Source organism: Mustela erminea, chromosome 9, assembly GCF_009829155.1.
Source record: "Mustela erminea isolate mMusErm1 chromosome 9, mMusErm1.Pri, whole genome shotgun sequence".
NCBI classification, from domain to species: Eukaryota; Metazoa; Chordata; class Mammalia; order Carnivora; family Mustelidae; genus Mustela; species Mustela erminea.
Window position 1 is genome coordinate 56,643,490 of NC_045622.1, and position 19,599 is coordinate 56,663,088.

At 38.6% G+C, this 19,599-nt stretch overlaps 1 protein-coding gene across 8 annotated transcripts in view; it reads left to right on the plus strand.

Annotated features, from left to right (window-relative positions):
• Positions 1-19,599, plus strand: part of FCHSD2 (FCH and double SH3 domains 2) — a 273,812-nt gene that overhangs the window by 162,244 nt on the left and 91,969 nt on the right. The window lies entirely within an intron of this gene.

Here is a 19,599-nt window from a genome sequence, read left to right on the forward strand (position 1 = left end):
TTCACCTGTGAAGCTGTTTGTTCCTGGAATTTTGTTCCTTGGGAGTTTTTTTGATTCCTGATTCAATTTTGTTGATGGTAATCAGTCTGTTCAAGTTTTCTATTTCTTCCTGATTCCATTTTGGGAGGTTATATGTTTTTAGGAACTTACCCATTTCTTCTAGGTTGTCCAATATGTTGGCATATAAGTTTTCACAATATTCTTATGTACTCCTTTGTATTTCTGTGGTGTTGGTTGTTATTTCTCATGTTTGTTTTTTTTTTTCCAGCATAACAGTATTCATTATTTTTGCACCACACCCCGTGCTCCATGCAATCCGTGCCCTCTATAATACCCACCACCTGGTACCCCAACCTCCCACCCCCCGTCCTTTCAAAACCCTCAGATTGTTTTTATTTCTCATGTTTTATTTCTCATTTTGTTTATTTGAGTCTCCTCTCTCTCTCTCTCTTTTTTTTTTTTTGATGAGTCTAGCTAAAGGTTATCAATTTTTTTGGTCTTTTCAAAGAACCAGCTCCTGGTTTCATTGATCTCTTTTCTTCTTCTTTACTTCTATTTTGTTTATTTCTGCTCTCTTCTGTATTATTTTCTTCCTTCTACTGGTTATGGGTTTTGTTCTTTTTTAGCTCTTTTATGTGTAAAATTGGGTTGTTTATTTGAGATTTTTTTTTTGCTTCTTGGGATAGGCCTGTATTGCTATAAACTTCCCTCATAGAATAGCTATTACTGCATCCCAAAGGTTTGGACCATTGTGCTTTAATTTTCATTTTTCTCTGTGTATTTTTTTATTTCCTCTTTGATTTCTTGATTGACCCATTCATCGTTTAGCAGCATATTATTTCACATCCATGTATTCTTGTTCTTTCCAGATTTTTTTCTTGTGGACTTCTCATTTCATAGTGTTGTGGTCAGAAAAGATGAATGATAAGACTTTAATCTCTTTGAATTTCTTGAGACTTATTTTGTGCACTAAAATGTGATCTGTCTGGAGAGTGTGCCATGTGCACTTGAATGTATATTCTGCTGTTTTAGATGGAATGTTCTGTGTATATCTGTTAGAACCATCTAGCCCAATGTGTCATTCAAAGCCACTTTTTCCTTACTGATTTTCTGTTTGGGTGGTCTATCCATTGATGTAAGTGGGGTGTTAAAGTCCCCTACGGTTACTGTATTACTGTCATTTACTTCCTTTATATTTGTTATTAACTGCTTTATATATTTGAGTGTTCCCACATTAGGCACATAAATATTTACAATTGTTATATCTTCTTGTTGGGTTATTCTGCTTATGAATATATAGTGTCCTTCTTTTTCTATTTTTACAGTCTTTGTTTTAAAGCCTATTTTGTGGGGCACCTGGGTGGGTCAGTTGGTTAAAGCCTCTGCTTTCTGCTCAGGTCATGATCTCAGGGTCCTGGGATCGAGCCCTGTATTTGGCTCTCTGCTCAGCAGGGATCCTGCTTCCCCGTCTCTATCTGCCTGTCTCTTTGCCTACTTATGATCTCTGCCTGTCAAAATAAATAAATAAAATATATATTTTTTAAAGTCTATTTTGTCCAGTATAAGTATTGCTACTCTGGCTTTCTTTTTCCTTCCATTTGCATGATAAATGCTTTTCCATCCCCTCACTTTCAATTTGCATGTGTCTTTAGGTCTGAAACGAGTCTCTTGTAGACAGCATATTGTTCGGTCTTGTTTTTTAATCCATTTCATCACCCTATGTCTTTTGATTGGAGCGTTTAGCCTATTTACTTTCAAAGTAATTATTGGTAAGTGTGTACTTAATGCCATTTTGTTATTTGTTTTATGTTTGTTTTGTAGTTCTTGTTTGTCCCTTTCGTCTCTTGTTCTCTTTTCTCACGGTTTGCTGGCTTTATGTAGTGGTATAATTGGATTCCTGTCTATTTTTTGTGTGTCTATTAGTGGTTTTTGATTTGTAGTTATCATTAAGTTTGTATATAAAAACTTCTGCATAGAGTAGTCAATATATTAAGTTAATGGTCCTTTAAGTGTGAACTCTTTTCTTCTTCTTCAAGTTTTTATTTAAATTCCAGTTAGTTAATAAACAGTGTAATATTAGTTTCAGATGTAGAATTAGTGATTCAACACTTCCATACAATATCCACCAACTGTCACAACCAGTGCACTCCTTAATCCCCATCACCTATTTAACCTATCCCCCCACCTTCTTCCCCTCTCATAACCATCAGTTTATTCTCTATAATTAGGAGTCTGTTTCTTGGTTACCTCTCTCTTTTCTCTCCCTGTGTTCTTTTGTTTTGTTTCTTAAAATTCCACATATGAGTGAGATTATGTGTTATTTGTCTTCCTCTGACTGACTGAATAGCAACAAGCAAAAGAACGAAATTGGACCACTTTCTTACACCATACACAAAAATAAATTCAAAATGGATTAAAGACCTAAATGTGAACAGGAAACCATTAAAATCCTAGCGGAAACACAGGCTGTAACCTCTTCGACATTGGCTATAGCAGCTTCTTACTAGGTACGTCTCCTGAGGCAAAGGAAACAAAAGCAAAAGTAAACTATTGGGAACTTCATCAGAATAAGAAGCTTCTGCACAGCAAGGAAAACAATCAACAAGACTAAAAGTCAGCCTACAGAATGGGAGAAGATATTTGCAAATGATATATCTGATAACACCCAGAAACAAATAATCCAGTTAAAAAATAAGCAGAGGATATGAATAGACATTTTTCCAAAGAAGACATACAGATGGCCAGTAGACACATGGCCTTCACATTTTAGATATGTGAATTCCCTGACTGATCTTTATAGATACACTTAATTTTACTGCTTTCCTCTTTCCTACTTTTCCTCCTTTAACTTATGTTGTTTGCTTTGCACTCAGAGTCCCTTTTAACATATCTTGTAGGGCTGGTTTACTGGTTATGAATTCCTTTTAACTTTTGTTTGTCTGGGAAACTCTTTCTCTCTCCCTTTATTCTGAATGATAGCCTTGCTAGATAGAGTGTTCTTGGCTGCAGATTTTTTTCTTTTATCACTTTAACTATATCATGCCACTCTTCTGGCCTACAGAGTTCCTGCTAAAAAATCAGCTCATAGCCTTGTGGGATTTCCCTGATATGTAACTGTTTTGTTTGCTCTTGCTGCTTTTCAAATTCTCTTATCACTACTTTTTGCTGCTTTTATAACTATGTGTTTTGGTGTGGACCTTCTTTGGTTGATTTTGTTGGAGGCTCTCTTTGTCTCTTGGATCTGGATTTCTGCTTCCTTCCCCTGATTTGGGAAGTTTTCAGCTATTATTTCTTCAAATAAATTTTCTCTTTCTTTTTTTCTCTCTTCTCCTTCTGGGATCCCTATAATGTGATTGTTATTATGCTTGATGGTGTCCCTTGTTCAGTTTGATTGCTTTCCATCACTTACTCCTCCTCCAATTCCATGATCCATTCTTCTGCTTCCTCTGGTCTACTATTTATTCTATTTAGTGTATTTTAAATTTCAGTTATGAGTTCTTGATTTCTGACTGATTCTTTTTTATGTTTTCTCTCTTTGCTAAGGATTTCACTGAGGTCCTCCACTCTTTTTCAAATCCAGTGAGTGTCTTTATGATCATTACTGTAAATTATCTATCAGTCATATTACTTATCTCCATTTTGTTTAGGTCTCTCCTTATGATTCTGTCCTGTTCTTCCATTTTGGACGTACTTCTCCATCTTCTCAATTTGTCTAACTCTCTGTATCTGTTTGTGTTAGGAAAGTTAGCTACATCTCCTGCTGTTGAAAGTAGTGGCCTTATAAAGAAGAGATCCAGTAGTGCCCTGTAATACAATGTCACCTGTTCACCAGCACCTGGTACTTTAGGGGTATCTGTGTATATTGCATATGCCATACCCTTGTGGCTAAACTGCTTTTACCTTCAGTCAAGTCATCTACAATGGCTCTCTTTGCCTGTAGTGGGCAGGATTTGGTCTCTGTGTAGTGGGCCAGTCTTGGGTCACTTTGGGCTTCAGTTGAGTTGGACCAGCCATTTGCTAGAGATAAATAGCACTGAAGTGCAAGGCACTTTCCCTGTACTATTTCCTGAGAAGCTTTTGTTGGTGGGTGGGGTCTGCAGTCAGACAGATAGCTGCCCCAGCCCACTGTTGGGGCCACAGCCTGACTAGTGTATGTGGTTTTCTTCTACCATCACTGGAACAGCAGTCACTTTGGACTGGTACTGGTCCTTGTTGGCACTACTTGGTCATTGCCAGGCTTGCAGCAACACGTTGAATGGGATTCAACCTAAAGTGTACTGGAAGGAGGCAGGTTTGCAAGGGAATATAGGGGAGAGGTGTTAGCAAAATTTGCACAGGTCTGTGAGGGAGCTGCAGCTATCCAGAACTCTTGCCAAGACCGGCCTGGTTTGAGGGGGCAGATCTACAGAAGCGAGGGGGAAAGCATTCTGGTAGCAAGCTAGGTGGAGAATGTTGGCACTGAAATGGTTCTGCAGGTGTCCATACATCTAGGCTAGGGGAGGCACATGGCATCCACTAGCTCTTTCATTCTTGTAGAGATATTCCAACAATCGCTGCCCCTCCAGTGCATGCTCAGATTAGTAAATAACCGTTCCCATGTACCCCCAGATATTTCTCAAATTGCTGTTTCTATGCTTATCTCAGGGCTTCGTGCTATTTCTTTAGAGGTGGGGATTCAGTATTTTCTTGCCCTCAGGCTTTCCCAGAGCTGAGCCCACTGATTTTTTTTTAAAGTTCCAGGTGTTAATTTAAGCCTTGCTGATTATAAGAACTCAGAAATTAGGCCCCTTTGGTTTTCAAAGCCAAAGATGTTATGGGGATTTGTCTTCCCCACTCGAGTGCCCTGTGCCTGGGGTGTTTGGTGTGAGGGTTTGTCTCTGTACCCTCTCCAGCCCGCAGCATCCCTCCCATGGATAGCTCCATGGATCTGTTTAGCTCCCAACTGTGTCTCCACTCTCCCTGCCCTCTTTGATGTGTCCCTTACATTTAGCTGTAGAGAGTTCTGCTAGTCTTCATGTTGTTTTCTGGATTGTTTACACTGATGTGGGATCTTACCTAGTTTTATCTGCGGGATATGGTGACCTTAGGATCCTCCTACTTGGCTGTCTTCCGCAGAAGTCTGATATGGACCTAACCATTTCTATATATACAGTTCATTGGCATTAGGTACATGTACAGTATTATGCAGCTATCACCACCATCCATCTCCAGAACTTTTTCATCTTCCCAAACTGAAACTCCATGCCTGCTAAATGGTAACTCCCCGTTCCTTTGTCCTTCTGACCCCTGAAAACCACTATTCTACTTCCTATATATGAATCTGACTAATGTTAATTATCTCATATAAGTGGAGTCATACAGTATTTGTCCTTTTATGTCTGCTTTATTCCACTTAGTGTAATGTCTTCAAGATTCATCTATATTATATCACATGTCAGAATTCCACTCATTTTTTAAAAGATTTTATTTATTTATTTGACAGAGAGAGAGAGAGAGAGATCACAAGTAGGCCGAGAGGCAGGCAGAGAGAGGGGGGGGAGGAAGAGAGGAAGGGAAGCAGGCTCCCTGCTGAGCAGGGACCCTGATGCGGGGCTCGATCCCAGGACCCTGGGATCATGACCTGAGCCGAGGGCAGAGGCTTTAACCCAGTGAGCCACCCAGGATCCCCAGAATTCCACTCATTTTTAAGGCTGCACTTTTATTATCTATCGTCCATTGCAATTAATTTTAAATGCCTCTTTACCAACAAAGTGAACTGAGCACTTTGTAAATCTTTGCTGTCAGGGACTTTACAAATTAGAAGTAGAACTAAGACATCTACGTAAGAAGACATCCAGCTACAATTGGATGTGACAATTGCAGTGACATGTCACATAGCAGGTGGTGATGATGTGCACGCCCTTGCTTCTTCCTCTTTCTCAACTCCATCTTCACGGGAGCAGCTGTGGTACCCATGGTTCAGTAGTGGACATGTAGCTTTGTCCTTGCCCAGGAGCTGCACATCCTCAAGGTGTCCAACCAGGAGATGCTCATCCAGATCATGCTCCTGGCAGGCACACCCTAGAGGACGAGGCAGCTGTAGGTCAGTGTGGAGTGGAGGCTCTGACCACCCTGGAAACAGCCGGCCACAGCCTGGAGACAAAATTCCTGGTTCCCTGGTTTTTTTCTAGGAAAGTAAGGGAGCAGACTCCCAAGGTAGCCAAACAGAAAAAGGAGAAGACAGGCCAAGCCAGGTGGTGGATGCAGTACAACCAGCACTTTGTCAGTGTCGTGCCCACCTTCACAAGAAAAGAGCCCCAGTGCCAACTCAAGTCTGTTGTAATCCTGCCTCTCCCCGATAAAGCCACTTAGTTCAGTCAAAAAACAAACAAACAAACAAACAAACAAAAAACCCACCACAGTTTAAGAGCATGTAATAGTAATAGCTGTTATCTATGTAGCTTTTATTTCTTAGAGGGTTTACATTCATATTATCTCATTTAATCCTCAAGACAATCCTACATATGCATGAATAGCTTCCAGTTGAGTGTTTCTATGAATATAAGTGGTACAAATAGCTTCAGACCATCAAATGTCCCATGAATGTAAGATTCCTGACAGCAGATACCTTGTTTTGTTCCTTGTTATACCTACCACTCAAAATTGGTGTTTAATAAATAAAGAGATTACTGTGGTCTTTTGTCATGGAGGACCTTTCTCCATTGGAGAATTAACATCTTAGATAACCCTTATATGGTGAGTAGGATGTCAGTAAGCTATGGTGGCTAAAGATGGATTTCACAGGGATGGACTTGTATGAGCACTTATGAAAGTGATGTAGAGCGGAAACCACTGGTTCCATTGGTCCTGGGGAGAGGCACGAAAGTATTTACTAAGGCTACTAGCAGTAGAGTTGTTTTTGGTCATATTTTTAAGATGTTTATTTATTTGAGAGAGAGCAAAAGAAAGAGCACAAGCGGCAGGGAGGAGCAGAGGGAGAGGGACAAGCAAACTGAGGACCTGAGATCATGACCTGAGCTAAAATCAAGTCAGATCTTGACCAACCAAGCCACCCAGGTGCCCCTCGCAGTAGAGTTTTTAATGTAGCTTTAAAATATTTAACTTTGAAGAAAGAATTCTCAAATGCCATTAAAGTAGCTCTTTTTCTTTTAAATAGGTTAGAATGTGGATATTTGAGTATTTATTATCTTTGCTTTTTTATGCAGTTTTCTGTGTTGTATATTTTTCCATTAAATTTAATTATTTTTATTTTTTGCATATAAGTCCCATTTTCCTATATTAGAAATTGTTCCTATATTGAATTGTTTTTACTCATTGGAATTGTGAACTGTTAGGCATCCAGTAATTTTCCTAGATTCTGTGATATATTTATTGTTGTTATTAAAAATTCGAAGTAGTGGACATTGATGGCATTAGCTTTGGGGTTAAGAAAGGAAGTGATACGTGAACATACAGAATCTTTAACTTTCTTAGCCATTTCTGGCCTTAGCAAGTTTTCTTTGTTTATAAATCACTTACCAAGACCTCTCCCTCTCTCTTTTTCCAACCATTTTGAAAAGGCAAATAGTGTTCATTTTACTGGTATCTGGTGGCCTTTGATTAGATTCTCAGACTGAAATGATGTCATAAAATATAATAGAGATTCTGTTCTATCACTGAGGTGCTTAGCTGTGGCTTAAATTATTCCCTGGCCAGAGACAGGTGTTTTTCTGAGTGTAGTGCCCTATTCCCATGGTGAAGGTCAGGTCTCACTTTTGTGTATTTGGTGATTATCTGGTATGACCAATGTGTAGGTTTTAAGTTTTGTTCAGTAAAGAATTTAAACCTAAGAATTGTATTTCTTTATCACAAATAACATGTTATGGAGTTTACCAAGCTCCATTTTCAAAATGGCTTTATAATTTCTGACTTACATGAATGTTAGGTCATTCTAATTGTTTTCTTATTAATCAACACAACCATATTTCCTTGATTCTAAGATTTAGAGTTTTGTAATTTTTAAAGATTTTACTTATTTAGAGAGTGTGGTAGGGGGAGTGGAGAGAGGGGCAGAGGAAGAGGGAAAATCTAAAGCAGACTCCACACCCGGTGCGGCGCCCAACCTGGGACTCAGTTCCACAACCGTGAGATCATGGCCTGAGATGAAACCAAGAGTTGGATGCTCAACCAACTGAGTCACCTGGATGCCCCTAAGATTCAGTTTTTTAAAAAAACTTGTAATGTTTTTTATCAGCAGTGCGACTAACATTTTGCAAGGTCTTAAAGAAAAAGAGTTTTTCCCAAATTTCCAGCTTGTACAAGGCACAGACAAAGATGGCAAAAAGGTTTTTGATTAAAAAATCTACCTTCAAGGGGTACCTGGGTGGTTCAGTCAGTTAAGCATCCAACTCTTAATTTTGACACAAGATGTGATCTCAGGGTCATGAGATTGAGCCCTGCGGTGGGGTCTTCATTCTGGACATGGAACCTGCTTGGGATTTTCTCCCTCTCTCTCTGCCCCGAAAACTGAAAAAAAAAAAAAAAAACTCTACCCTTAAAAATTTAAGGAGAAGATTGGTCTTTATACATTTCTGTCTTTCTCTCTGTTTCTGTCAAACTCTTAAAATTAAGTGGCAGTTCAATTAGTAAACCTAAATGCCACTCATCTTTCTGCACAGTTCATTAATCTTATTTTTATTCTAAATGTAAATACCTCTAAGCCAAATGAAATAAAATTATTCTAGTATCCCAGATGGAATAGGTCTGTAGATGAAAATAATAAGTGTTGGGATGTACCTTATTCTCTATTCATAAAGTTTTTAAAGGAAATAAGTAGATTATTACCATTGAATTTAATATTCTGCACTGGAGAGTTCAAGTGTTCACTTAGCCTTAACAAGTGATTATGAGGCTAAGTGATAATACCAGGTGTGCTCTTTCAAAGCAAATCTGTTTAAAAGGTAATAGTGTATATATATATATATGTATATATACATATATATATATGCATATATGTGTGTGTGTATAATAAAAACCATGTTTTTCACGTAAGATGAATTCTTACATGAGACTTTAATGTTATTACCCAATAATTTTTGAAAGGATGACTAGTGGTCTTGTTCTTTGTTTTGTTATATGTCAATTTGTGGTACATCTTTTAACATTACTATTATAAAACCGTTAAAGCACCAAGGAGAGGGGCGTCTGGGTGGCTCAGTGGGTTAAGTCGCTGCGTTCGGCTCGGGTCATGGTCTGAGTCCTGGGATCAAGCCCCGCGTTGGGCTCTCTGCTCAAGAGGGAGCCTGCTTCCCCTTCTCTGTCTGCCTGCCTCTCTGCCCCGTGCCCCCGTCAAATAAATAAATAAATCTTAAAAAAAAAAAAAAAGAAGCACCAGGTCAGAGAATGAAGCTCAGGTACACAGAAGCACAGCCAGATCACTGGAATGGACATGATTGGTCAGAAGCATCTTGACTTCCGTAAGCGGGCCTTATGCTCATGGAGTAGTTCATGGCCTTTAATACTGCCAAGAATGTTTGTGGGGCATTCTAGAATTCCATCTCAGCACTGTCATTTTGGAAATGCAAATAAAACTTTATTTAGGAAACTAAGATTTCTCTTTCATTAATATAGTTAGAGATAAAATATTATTTGGCAAGAAGAGCTTCCATTCAAGGGTCCCCACTGAGACACGTGTGCCACAGTTATCCTAATCCGACTTGTTATTTGGTCCCTGGTTATCCTCAAGTATTATCTTACAGTGAATGACCCATCAAGACATAGCTACAAATAAGATAGCACATTGAACAGATGACTCTCTGGAAAGGAGTAACTCAATAAAAGTTTCAGGTCCACCTAAAGATATTTTCTAGGAAGCAGAATATAACAGTTTCAAATAAAATGACAGAGATCTATTAACAGACTATTGGGTCACATATTAAGAAGTCTTTTTATTTGTTCAAAAAGTAATTTTTAGAGCATATGCACTCTACCCTTATTACTCTGAGGATAAAATGGAAAACCTCAAGATAATTTAAAGGGTGTATATTCTCTGCTGACTTTATCTTTTAAAATTCAGATATAATTTACATAACATAAAGTTCACCGTTTTATTTATTTATTTTTTTACTTCTAAAAAATTTTTATTTAAATTCCAGTTAACATACAATATAATCTTACTTTAGTATACAATATAGTGATTCAGTACTTCCATAGAACCACCCAGTGCTCATCACAACAAGTGCACTCCATAATTTCTCTCACCACTTTTATTCAACGTAGTACTGGATGTCCATAGTACTAGTCCTAGCCACAGCAAGCAGACAAGAAAAAGAAATAAAAGGCATCCGAGGGGCGCCTGGGTGGCTCAGATGGTTAAGCGTCTGCCTTGAGCTCAGGTCATGATCTTAGGGTCCTGGGGCCCCATGTCGGGCTCCCTGCTCAGCAGAGAGTCTGCTTCTCCCTCTTCCCCTGCTTGCTCTCTCTCTCTCTCGGATGAATAAATAAAATCTTAAAGAGAAAAAGGCATCTAAATTGGTAAGGAGGAAGTAAAACTTCCACTATTTGCAGATGACATGATGTTATATGTAGAAAACTAAAGTCTCCACCAGAAAACTACTAGAACTGATAAATGAATTCAGTAATGTTGCGAGATACAAAATCAGTGTACAGAAATCTGTTACATTTCCTTTTTTTTTTTTTAACACAGCACATCACTAGTTTTTGATGTAGTGTTCCATGATTCATTGTTTGTGTATTTACAGTATACATTTCAGTGTTTTTTCTTTAGTGTATTTATAAGGTTTTACAACTACCACCATGATCTAATTCTAGAAAATTTTCATAACCCCGAAAAGAAACCCTGTACCCCATTAGCAGTCATTCCTTGTTTTCCCACCACCTCCTGATAACCACTAATCTGCTCTCTATCTATGGTTTTTCTTCTTCTAGACATTTCATAAATGGAATCACGGAGTATGTATGGTGTGTGGCTTCTTTCAGTTAGCCTGTTTTCGAGGTTCATCCATGTAATAGCATGTATCAACCCTTCATTCCTTTTTATGCCTAAGTAATACTCCATTGTATGGATATGCCACATTTTGTTTATCCATTCATCAGTTATGGACATTTGAGTTATTTCTACTTTTTGCTTCATTTTGTATCTCTCCCCCATCACTCTGCACTTCAGTGAGTGACTTTCAGTTCTTCTCTAATACCAAGCTCTCCTCCAGGGGTTTTGTACTTGTTCATACTTTGGTCTACAGCCACCCCTTTCCTCATTCTCTCCATTTACTTGCTTAACTTTCAAACATGGTTCACATCCTGGTTCAAATCTGTTTCTTCAGGGATGCCTTCCCCAAACTATACCAGAGTCCCTTTTTTTTTTTTTGTTTTTTTTTTTTTGTTTTTTTAAAGATTTTATTTATTTATTTGACAGACAGAGATCACAGGTAGGCAGAGAGGCAGGCAGAGAGAGAGGAGGAAGCAGGCTCCCTGCTGAGCAGAGAGCCCGATGCGGGACTTGATCCCAGGACCCTGAGATCATGACCTGAGCCGAAGGCAGAGGCTTTAACCCTCTGAGCCACTCAGGTACCCCAGAGTCCCTTGTTTTATGTTCTCATAGCATTAGCCTTCTCTCCTTCATAATATTCCTCTTAATTTATAACTATATACTTGAGTGTACTGTCTCTCTGCCTCCCTCTCCCAACTCTAGTATACTTTAAATTTCATGAAAGCAAGGTTGAACCTGTTTTTTACTTGTAATTGTATCCATGGAGCATAGCATGGTACCCAGCATATATAGTTGTTGAATGTATTAATGCATGAATATATTTACAGTGCTAAGTACTAGGGATACAAAAATGAAAAACAGTCTCTGTTCACATGGAACTTGCAATGCAGATTTAAGAAGACAAGTAAACAATTATTTTGCAATAAGAAGTGCTATAATGGCGGTGTCTACACATGTTGTGAGACCAGGAGGAAACAGGAGGAAAATAAGGAAAAGCTTCATGGAAGTAGCTTTTGAACTAGGGCTTACTCTGCCTCACTTGGTAGAATGGTAGGTCTTGAAAGGAGAAACTTAAGTGGCTTACTACTGTGTTTTACTTCATAGAAGAGTGCTCAGTAAATATTTATAGAATTGAATCAAATTCAGTTTTCCTGGCAGACAGGCAAATTGAGAACACTTCAAATATAGAGATAACAATAATTTTGGACTACAGAGATAAGTAGTTAAGTATCTTTATAGTGTGCAGTGGGAGTGTAGCAAGAGATAGGGCTGGGTTATAGGAAGAGCATATGACTAGATATAGTTCATATTATCGTGGCTATGGATTTCTGTTTTATTCAGTGGATTGAAATTTGTTGGGCTTATTGTTTCTTATTAGGCTTAGATTGCTCCATACTTAACCAGTAGAAGTTCCTTTGAACTGACACCTGTCCTTCACATATGTCCCCCCTCATTCACTGAGCATTTCCTTTCTGGTGAAAGATTCCAGTTTATCATTTACTTTCCTTACCCTGATTCTGGAATTAGCTGTTTCCTCCTCCATCTCCCCTATTTCATTTTAGTGCAAAATTACTGAAGTGGAAGAAACGATGCTCTGGGTACTTGGTGTACTTATTGCTTCTAAACCCTCTCAGTGAACAGAACTAGGATATATATGCTTATACACACACATGAACAGCTGTATTTATTTCTCTATCGATATGTGTGTGTGTATTATGTTTGTGTGAACAGTCTTTCTAGCCTCCCTCTCTTCTATATTTTATGTAAATGCATTCTTTGACAATGAGAATCTTCGCTCCCCTTATCCTCACTTTATTTACTTATGCTCAGTCTTCTTGTGTATTACTCATCTCCTGACCATTCTGGTCACCTGCTTACTCAGCCTTTGATTTTCCCCTCCCAAACTTGCTACTATTGGGAAGCTACCCAATCTCAAGAGTGTCAACTATATTCTTACAGGTGCCCATGCCAGAAGCATCAGTGTCGTTCTTTTTAAGATTTATTTATTTATTTGAGAGAGAGGGAGAGAATGAGAGGCAGAGCATGAGAGGGGAGAAGTCAGAGGGAGAAACAGACTCCCCGCCGAGCAGGGAGCCCAATGTGGGACTCGATCCCAGAACTCCAGGATCATGACCTGAACCAAAGACAGTTGCTTAACCAACTGAGCCACCCAGGTGCCCCTTTCAGTGTCATCCTTCTTACCTCTCTCCAAACACCAAATCCATCCAAGTAGTAAATTCTTTCAGCTCTACCTTCAAATAGAACCAGTTCACCTCACCTCTACTGCAGCTGTTCTAAATCAAGCTACCAGTATTATTTCTTGCATGTATTTTAGGATTCTTGTCGTTGGCTCTCTGCTTCTTTCCACCTTTCCCTCTGATATCTATTCTTTAGCGGTAGCCAATGTGATCTTTCTAAAACCTAAATCAGATTATGTCATCATTGCCCAAAACCTACTGGTAGTTTCTCTTCTCATTCAGTTTAAAAGCCAGAATTCTTACCAAGGTTTGATGCCCTCTATCCCTCTTTCCCTCACTGTAATTCAGCTGTACTGGCCTTCTTGGATTCCACAAGGATCATACTCGTACTTCAGGGCCTTTGCCCTTTCTGTTTCCTCAGAAAGCTCTTCCCTTAGACATCCACACATACTACTCCCTCACTTCATTCAGTTCTCTGTTTAAATGTGACTTTATCAGTAAAGCTTTCCCTGCCTACCCAATGTAAGATAGCATCCTTTTCTTCATTCTCTGTGACTTTATTTATGCTTATATGTTTATTGTATTTGTTATGACCAGACATAATATTTAAGAGCAGAGATTTTGGTCTAATCTTTTTTCTTTCTTTCTTTCTTTCTTTCTTTCGGTCTAATTTTTCTTGAACACAGTGTCCCTGCCACCTAGAATAATGTCTGACAGATAGACTCATGATAAATATTTGTTGAACAACTTTTTGTGCCCTCATGTTTAATACATTCATTTGGGTAAAATCAGTTTTGTTGATATATTAATAATATCTGTCTTTATAGCTATAAATTAGATGTTTAACCTGTTTTATGAAGAGAATTAGTGTCAAATGAGAAATGACCTGACTTTAAGAGAGAGAGTTCACTTCCAGAATGTATGTTAAAGGGTTCAGAAAGCAGAATTAAGAGATTAGAGATATTTTGAAAAAGAACTTGTTAATGGAATTGATAAGAGGTATGCTCATCACCAGCTGTACATTTCTAAGATCCAGATTTTACCTTGCTGCCTTAGTTTGGCAGACCCTCTCAAGGCCATTTCTCAAAGACTGTCCTTATTCCCTAATTGTAAGCTTACTTTCTGCACCGAGAGTGTTAAGCATCTCATGTTTTCTGGCATCTCTTACTTTTCTTAATATATAGTACCTATTTCATTTTCTATCAGAGTATAGTAACTTGGTAAGTTTCTTTTATTCTTTCTACTTCTAGTACAAAATATTTGAAAGCTGAAACATATCTGAAGTAGTGGAGTAGTTCTAGTTGCTTCAGCAAGGCCTGGGGCTCTAGAGAGTATGAACTGTTCACCTTAAGAAAAAGCAGGTAATTCCATCAAGAAAGCCTTCCTTTAGGGCTAGGTTTCATTGCCTTATATTTCTTAACCTGTGAGATTTTGTTTCTTCATCTATGGAATTATCTCTAACAGTATCCTTGCAAGAGTTGTAAATACAGGGGCGCCTGGGTGGCTCAGTGGGTTAAGGCCTCTGCCTTCAGCTTGAGTCATGATCTCAGGGCCCTGGGATCAAGCCCTGCATTGGGCTCTCTGCTCAGCAGGGAGCCTGCTTCCCCCCTCTCTCTCTGCCTTCTTGTGATCTCTGTCTATCAAATGAATAAATAAAATCTTAAAAAAAAAAAAAAAAGAGTTGTAAATACATGTAAGTGGTTGGCACATAGTAGAGGTTCTTTGAGTACTCATTTCTCTTCTCACCTTCCCTGACCTTCCACTAATCAATAAAACTTAATGTTTTATCTATATTAATAAGTTCTTATGGATCTTAACTAAATTTTCCTATCAAAATAGTTAAGTTGGTGAATATAAGTAAACAGAAAGCATATGGGATTGTTTTCACTCCAAAATTGCTGAAGGCTAATATTAGATTTAGTATCTCCCCTTTATCTTTCTGGCATAGAAATAGAGAAGAGAGAGTTAACTTCACCTGAGTGACCAAGCAAAACCAATCTAGATGAAAGTACAAAGGGAGTTTCCAAGCATTTAACTCATGGGTACTCTTCCTTTGTAAGTTTATCTTAATTTGGTAAGACATGTGCAGACATATCATGTAGATGTAGGGATATTTTTGGTTTTTTCCAAAAATAAAAATGATTTGAAGTATGCCTTTTGGGAGTGCCAGCAACATGTGAATTCAGAAAATTGTCTTTTAAGTAAAAGAATGAGTATGTCTTTTTATACTATTCTTGTCAAGAAGAATGTACCCTAAGCTTTATGGGGTAAGAACTTTATCTGGTATACTGAACTCCAACCTCATTTCCTAGCAAGCACCATTGATTTTAGTTAGATATTAAGGATGTGTAAACAGACTCTGAAAAAGTGGACTTAAAATTGGTGGGAAAAATCATAGATTATAAAGGTAATGATCTTGAAGTTCTCTAGAAAAAGAAAACTTCTGACCCTACATCATACCAGGCCAAAGTATAGATTCATGAAAGAGAAATGTAATAGACAAAAACATGGGTGAGTATTTATTTGACCTAAGTGTGAGGAGGAGATTTTAAGTATTCTAGCAAAGGTAGACACTTCATGAGTATATGGTGGTAGATTTGACAATTCCAGGTTTTTTAAATGTGTAATACAATATGTAGTAGGTGCTTTACTAAAGTCAAAGTGCTAAGATTAGGAAACACTGCCCTAGAACTCTATGATCTACACCCCACATCTGCTTTCCATGTCATGCAGGCAATGGTATCACCTGATGTTTTGCAACAGTATAACCAGTATTACCAGCTTCTCAATTTGCAGCATTTGCTTCCTTACTGCTTGCTGCTCTGCTGCTTAGCGGATGCCATCTATATTAATTTTTTGTTACATCAGTATCCTCGTACAAGGTATTTAGTCTGTATTAATTAGGACAAAGGCTAAACAACTAAAATAGACTCAAAATGTAAAAGCTCAAATAAGATAGATGTTAATTATTTCTCATGCAGTAGTTCAGGGTAGATAGGTAGGTTCTACCTCATAAAATTATTTAAGGACCTGAGCAACAAGGTGACTCAGCCAATTTCTCTCATCACCAGCTTGGCCACACCTGGGTTATTGACTTATTTGAATTCTATGGAGCAGATGGAGGAAAGAGAGCCCGAGAAGTCATACCATTCTCTTAAAATCTAGCCCTGGGGCACCTGGGTGCTTCAGCTGATTAAGTGTCTGCCTTCCGCTCAGGTCATGGTCCCAGGGTCCTGGAATGGAGTTCTTACTCAGTGGGGAGCCCGCTTCTCCCTTTCCCTCTGATGCTCCCCCTGCTTGAGCTCTTGCGTGCGCTCTCTCTCTCGCTGTAATAAATAAATAAAATCATTAAAAAATCTAGCACTAAAAGTGGCATATATTGCTTCTGCTTATACTGTATTAGAAAGAGCTTAGCCACATGGCCAGTCCTAACAGTAGAGGAAACTAGAAAGTGCAGTCCCACCATGTGCCCAGGAAGGAAAGGAGAACAGAATTTGGTGGACAGCAGTTTCTACCACAACCCCTGTCTGTGCTGCCTCTAAATATCTGATAAGGCCGATGACAATGTGGGAGTTAAACTCAGTAAGAAATAACTCAATAAGAAAAATAGACACATCCTTAAAGAAACAAGGAGAAGGTACAAATTCAGTTTAAAAAAGAAAAATAGAGGTGCGTGGGTGGCTCAGTGGGTTAAAGCCTCTGCCTTCAGCTCAGGTCATAATCCCAGGGTCCTGAAATTGAGCCCTGCATCGGTCTCTCTGCTCAGCAGGGAGCCCGCTTTCTCCTCTCTCTCTCTGCCTGCCTCCCTGCCTACTTGTGATTTCTGTCTGTCAAATAAATAAATAAAATCTTTAAAAAAAAGAAAAAAGAAAAATATATCCTTGTATATATGTCAATTAATATTTGACAAGGGAGCCAAAAATACTCAGTGAGGAAAGGGTAGTCTCTTCAATAAACAGTGTTGGGAAAATTGGGTAACCATTTGTAAAAGAGTGAAATTAGACTCCTGTCTTGTACCACTCACAAAAATTATATCAAAATGGATTAAAGTCTTAAGGCATGAAACCAGAAAACCGTGTAAGAAGACACAGGAGAAAAGCTCCTTCACATTGGTCTTGGGACTGATTTTTTCTATTATTATTATATTATGTTACTCACCATACAATATATCATTAGTTTTTGATGTCATGATTTTTTGGATATGATAACAAAATCACAACCAACAAAAAAGCAAAGTAAGTGGGACTATATCAAACTGAACTTCTGCACAGCAAAAGAAACACTCAGAATGAGAGACAACCAATGGGATGGTAGAAAATATTTCCAAATCATATATCTGATAAGGGATTAGTAGCCAAAATGTGTAAAGAACTCTTATAATTCAATAGCAAGAATACAAACAACCCAATTTAAAAATGGCCAGATCAACTAAATAGACTTTTTTCCAAAGAAGAGTTACAAATGGCCAACAGATACATGAGAAGGTGCTAGACATGATTAATTGGGAAATGCAAATCAAAATCACTATGAGATACCACTCCACACCCAAAAGTATGGCTACGATCAAAAAAAACGAGATAAGTGTTCATCTTGCCATTTGCGACAACGTGGATGGAACTAGAGCATATCATGCTTAGCGAAATAAGTCAAGCAGAGAAAGACAACTATCATATGATCTCCCTGATATGAGGAAGTGGAGATGCAACATGGGAGGTTAAAGGGGTAGGAGAAGAATAAATGAAACAAGATGGGATTGGGAGCTAGACAAACCATAAGTGACTCTTAATCTCACAAGACAAACTGAGGGTTGCTGGGGGGAGGGGGGGTGGGAGAAGGGGGTGGGATTATGGACATTGGGGAGGGTATGTGCTTTGGTGAGTGCTGTGAAGTGTGTAAACCTGGCGATTCACAGACCTGTACCCCTGGGGATAAAAATATATGTTTATAAAAAATTAAAAATTAAAATAAAATACTCAAATTCAAGATAAAAAAAAAAGAGATAAGTGTTCGTGAGGATGTGGAAAAAAGGGAGCCCTTGTGAACTATTGTTAGAAATGTAAATTGGAAGGCGCCTGGGTGACTCAGTCATTAAGTGTCTGCCTTTGGCTTGGGTCATGACCCCAGGGTCCTGGGATTGAGCCCCACATAGGGCTCCCTGCTCAGCAGGAAGCCTCCTTCTCCCTCTCCCACTCCCCCTTGCTATCTCTGTCTTTCTCTGTCAAATAAATAAATAAAATATTTTTTAAAATGTAAATTGGTACAGCCACTATAGAAAACACAGTAAAGAAGTTCCTCAGAAAATTAGCAGAAATACTGTGTGATCCAGTAGTACCGCTTCTGGGTATATTATCCAAAGGAAATGAAAACAGAGTCTCAAAGAACTATCTGCACCCCCATATTCAACACAGCTTTATTCCCAGTAGCCAAGATATGGAAACAACCTAAGTATCTGTCGGTAGATGAATGGATAAAGAAGATGTGGTATATACATAAAATGGAATATTCAGCCATGAGAAAGAAAGGAAATCCTACCATTTGTAACAACTTGGGTGAACCTTGAGGGCATTATGTTAAGTGAAATAAGTCATGTACTGTATGATGTCACATGTGGAATCTAAAAAAGCCAAAATCATCAAAACAGAGTACAGTAGTGGTTACCATGGCCTGGGGGACAGGAGGAAAGGGAGGATACTGGTCAAAAGATACAAACTTCGAAATAAGTCAAGCGGAGAAAGACAACTATCATATGATCTCCTGATATGAGGAAGTGGTGATGCAACATGGGGGCTTAAGTGGGTAGGAGAAGAATCAATGAAACAAGATGGGATTGGGAAGGAGACAAACCTTAAGTGACTCTTAATCTCACAAAACAAACTGAGGGTTGCTGGGGGGAGGGGCGTGGGAGAAGGGGGGTGGGGTTATGGACATTGGGGAGGGTATGTGCTTGGTGAGTGCTGTGAAGTGTGTAAACCTGGCGATTCACAGACCTGTACCCCTGGGGATAAAAATATATGTTTATAAAAAATAAAAAATTTTAAAAAAATAAAAATAAAAATAAAAAAAGATACAAACTTCCAGTTTTAAGTTCTGAGGATCTAACATACAATTTGGTGATTATAGCTCATAATACTGTATTACATACTTGAAAGTTGCTAAGAGAATAGATCCTAAATGTTCTCACCACAAAAAAGAACGGTGGGGTGCCTGGGTGGCTCAGTCTTTAAGCGTCTGCCTTCGGATTAGGTCATGATTCCAGAGTCCTGGAATTGAGCCTCACATCAGGCTCCCTGCTCCTTTGGGAAGCCTGCTTCTCCCTCTCCAACTCGCCTTGCTTGTGTTCCCTCTCTCACTGTCTGTCTCTCTGTCAAATAAATAAATAAATCTTTAAAAAAAAATGATAATTATGTGATGGGA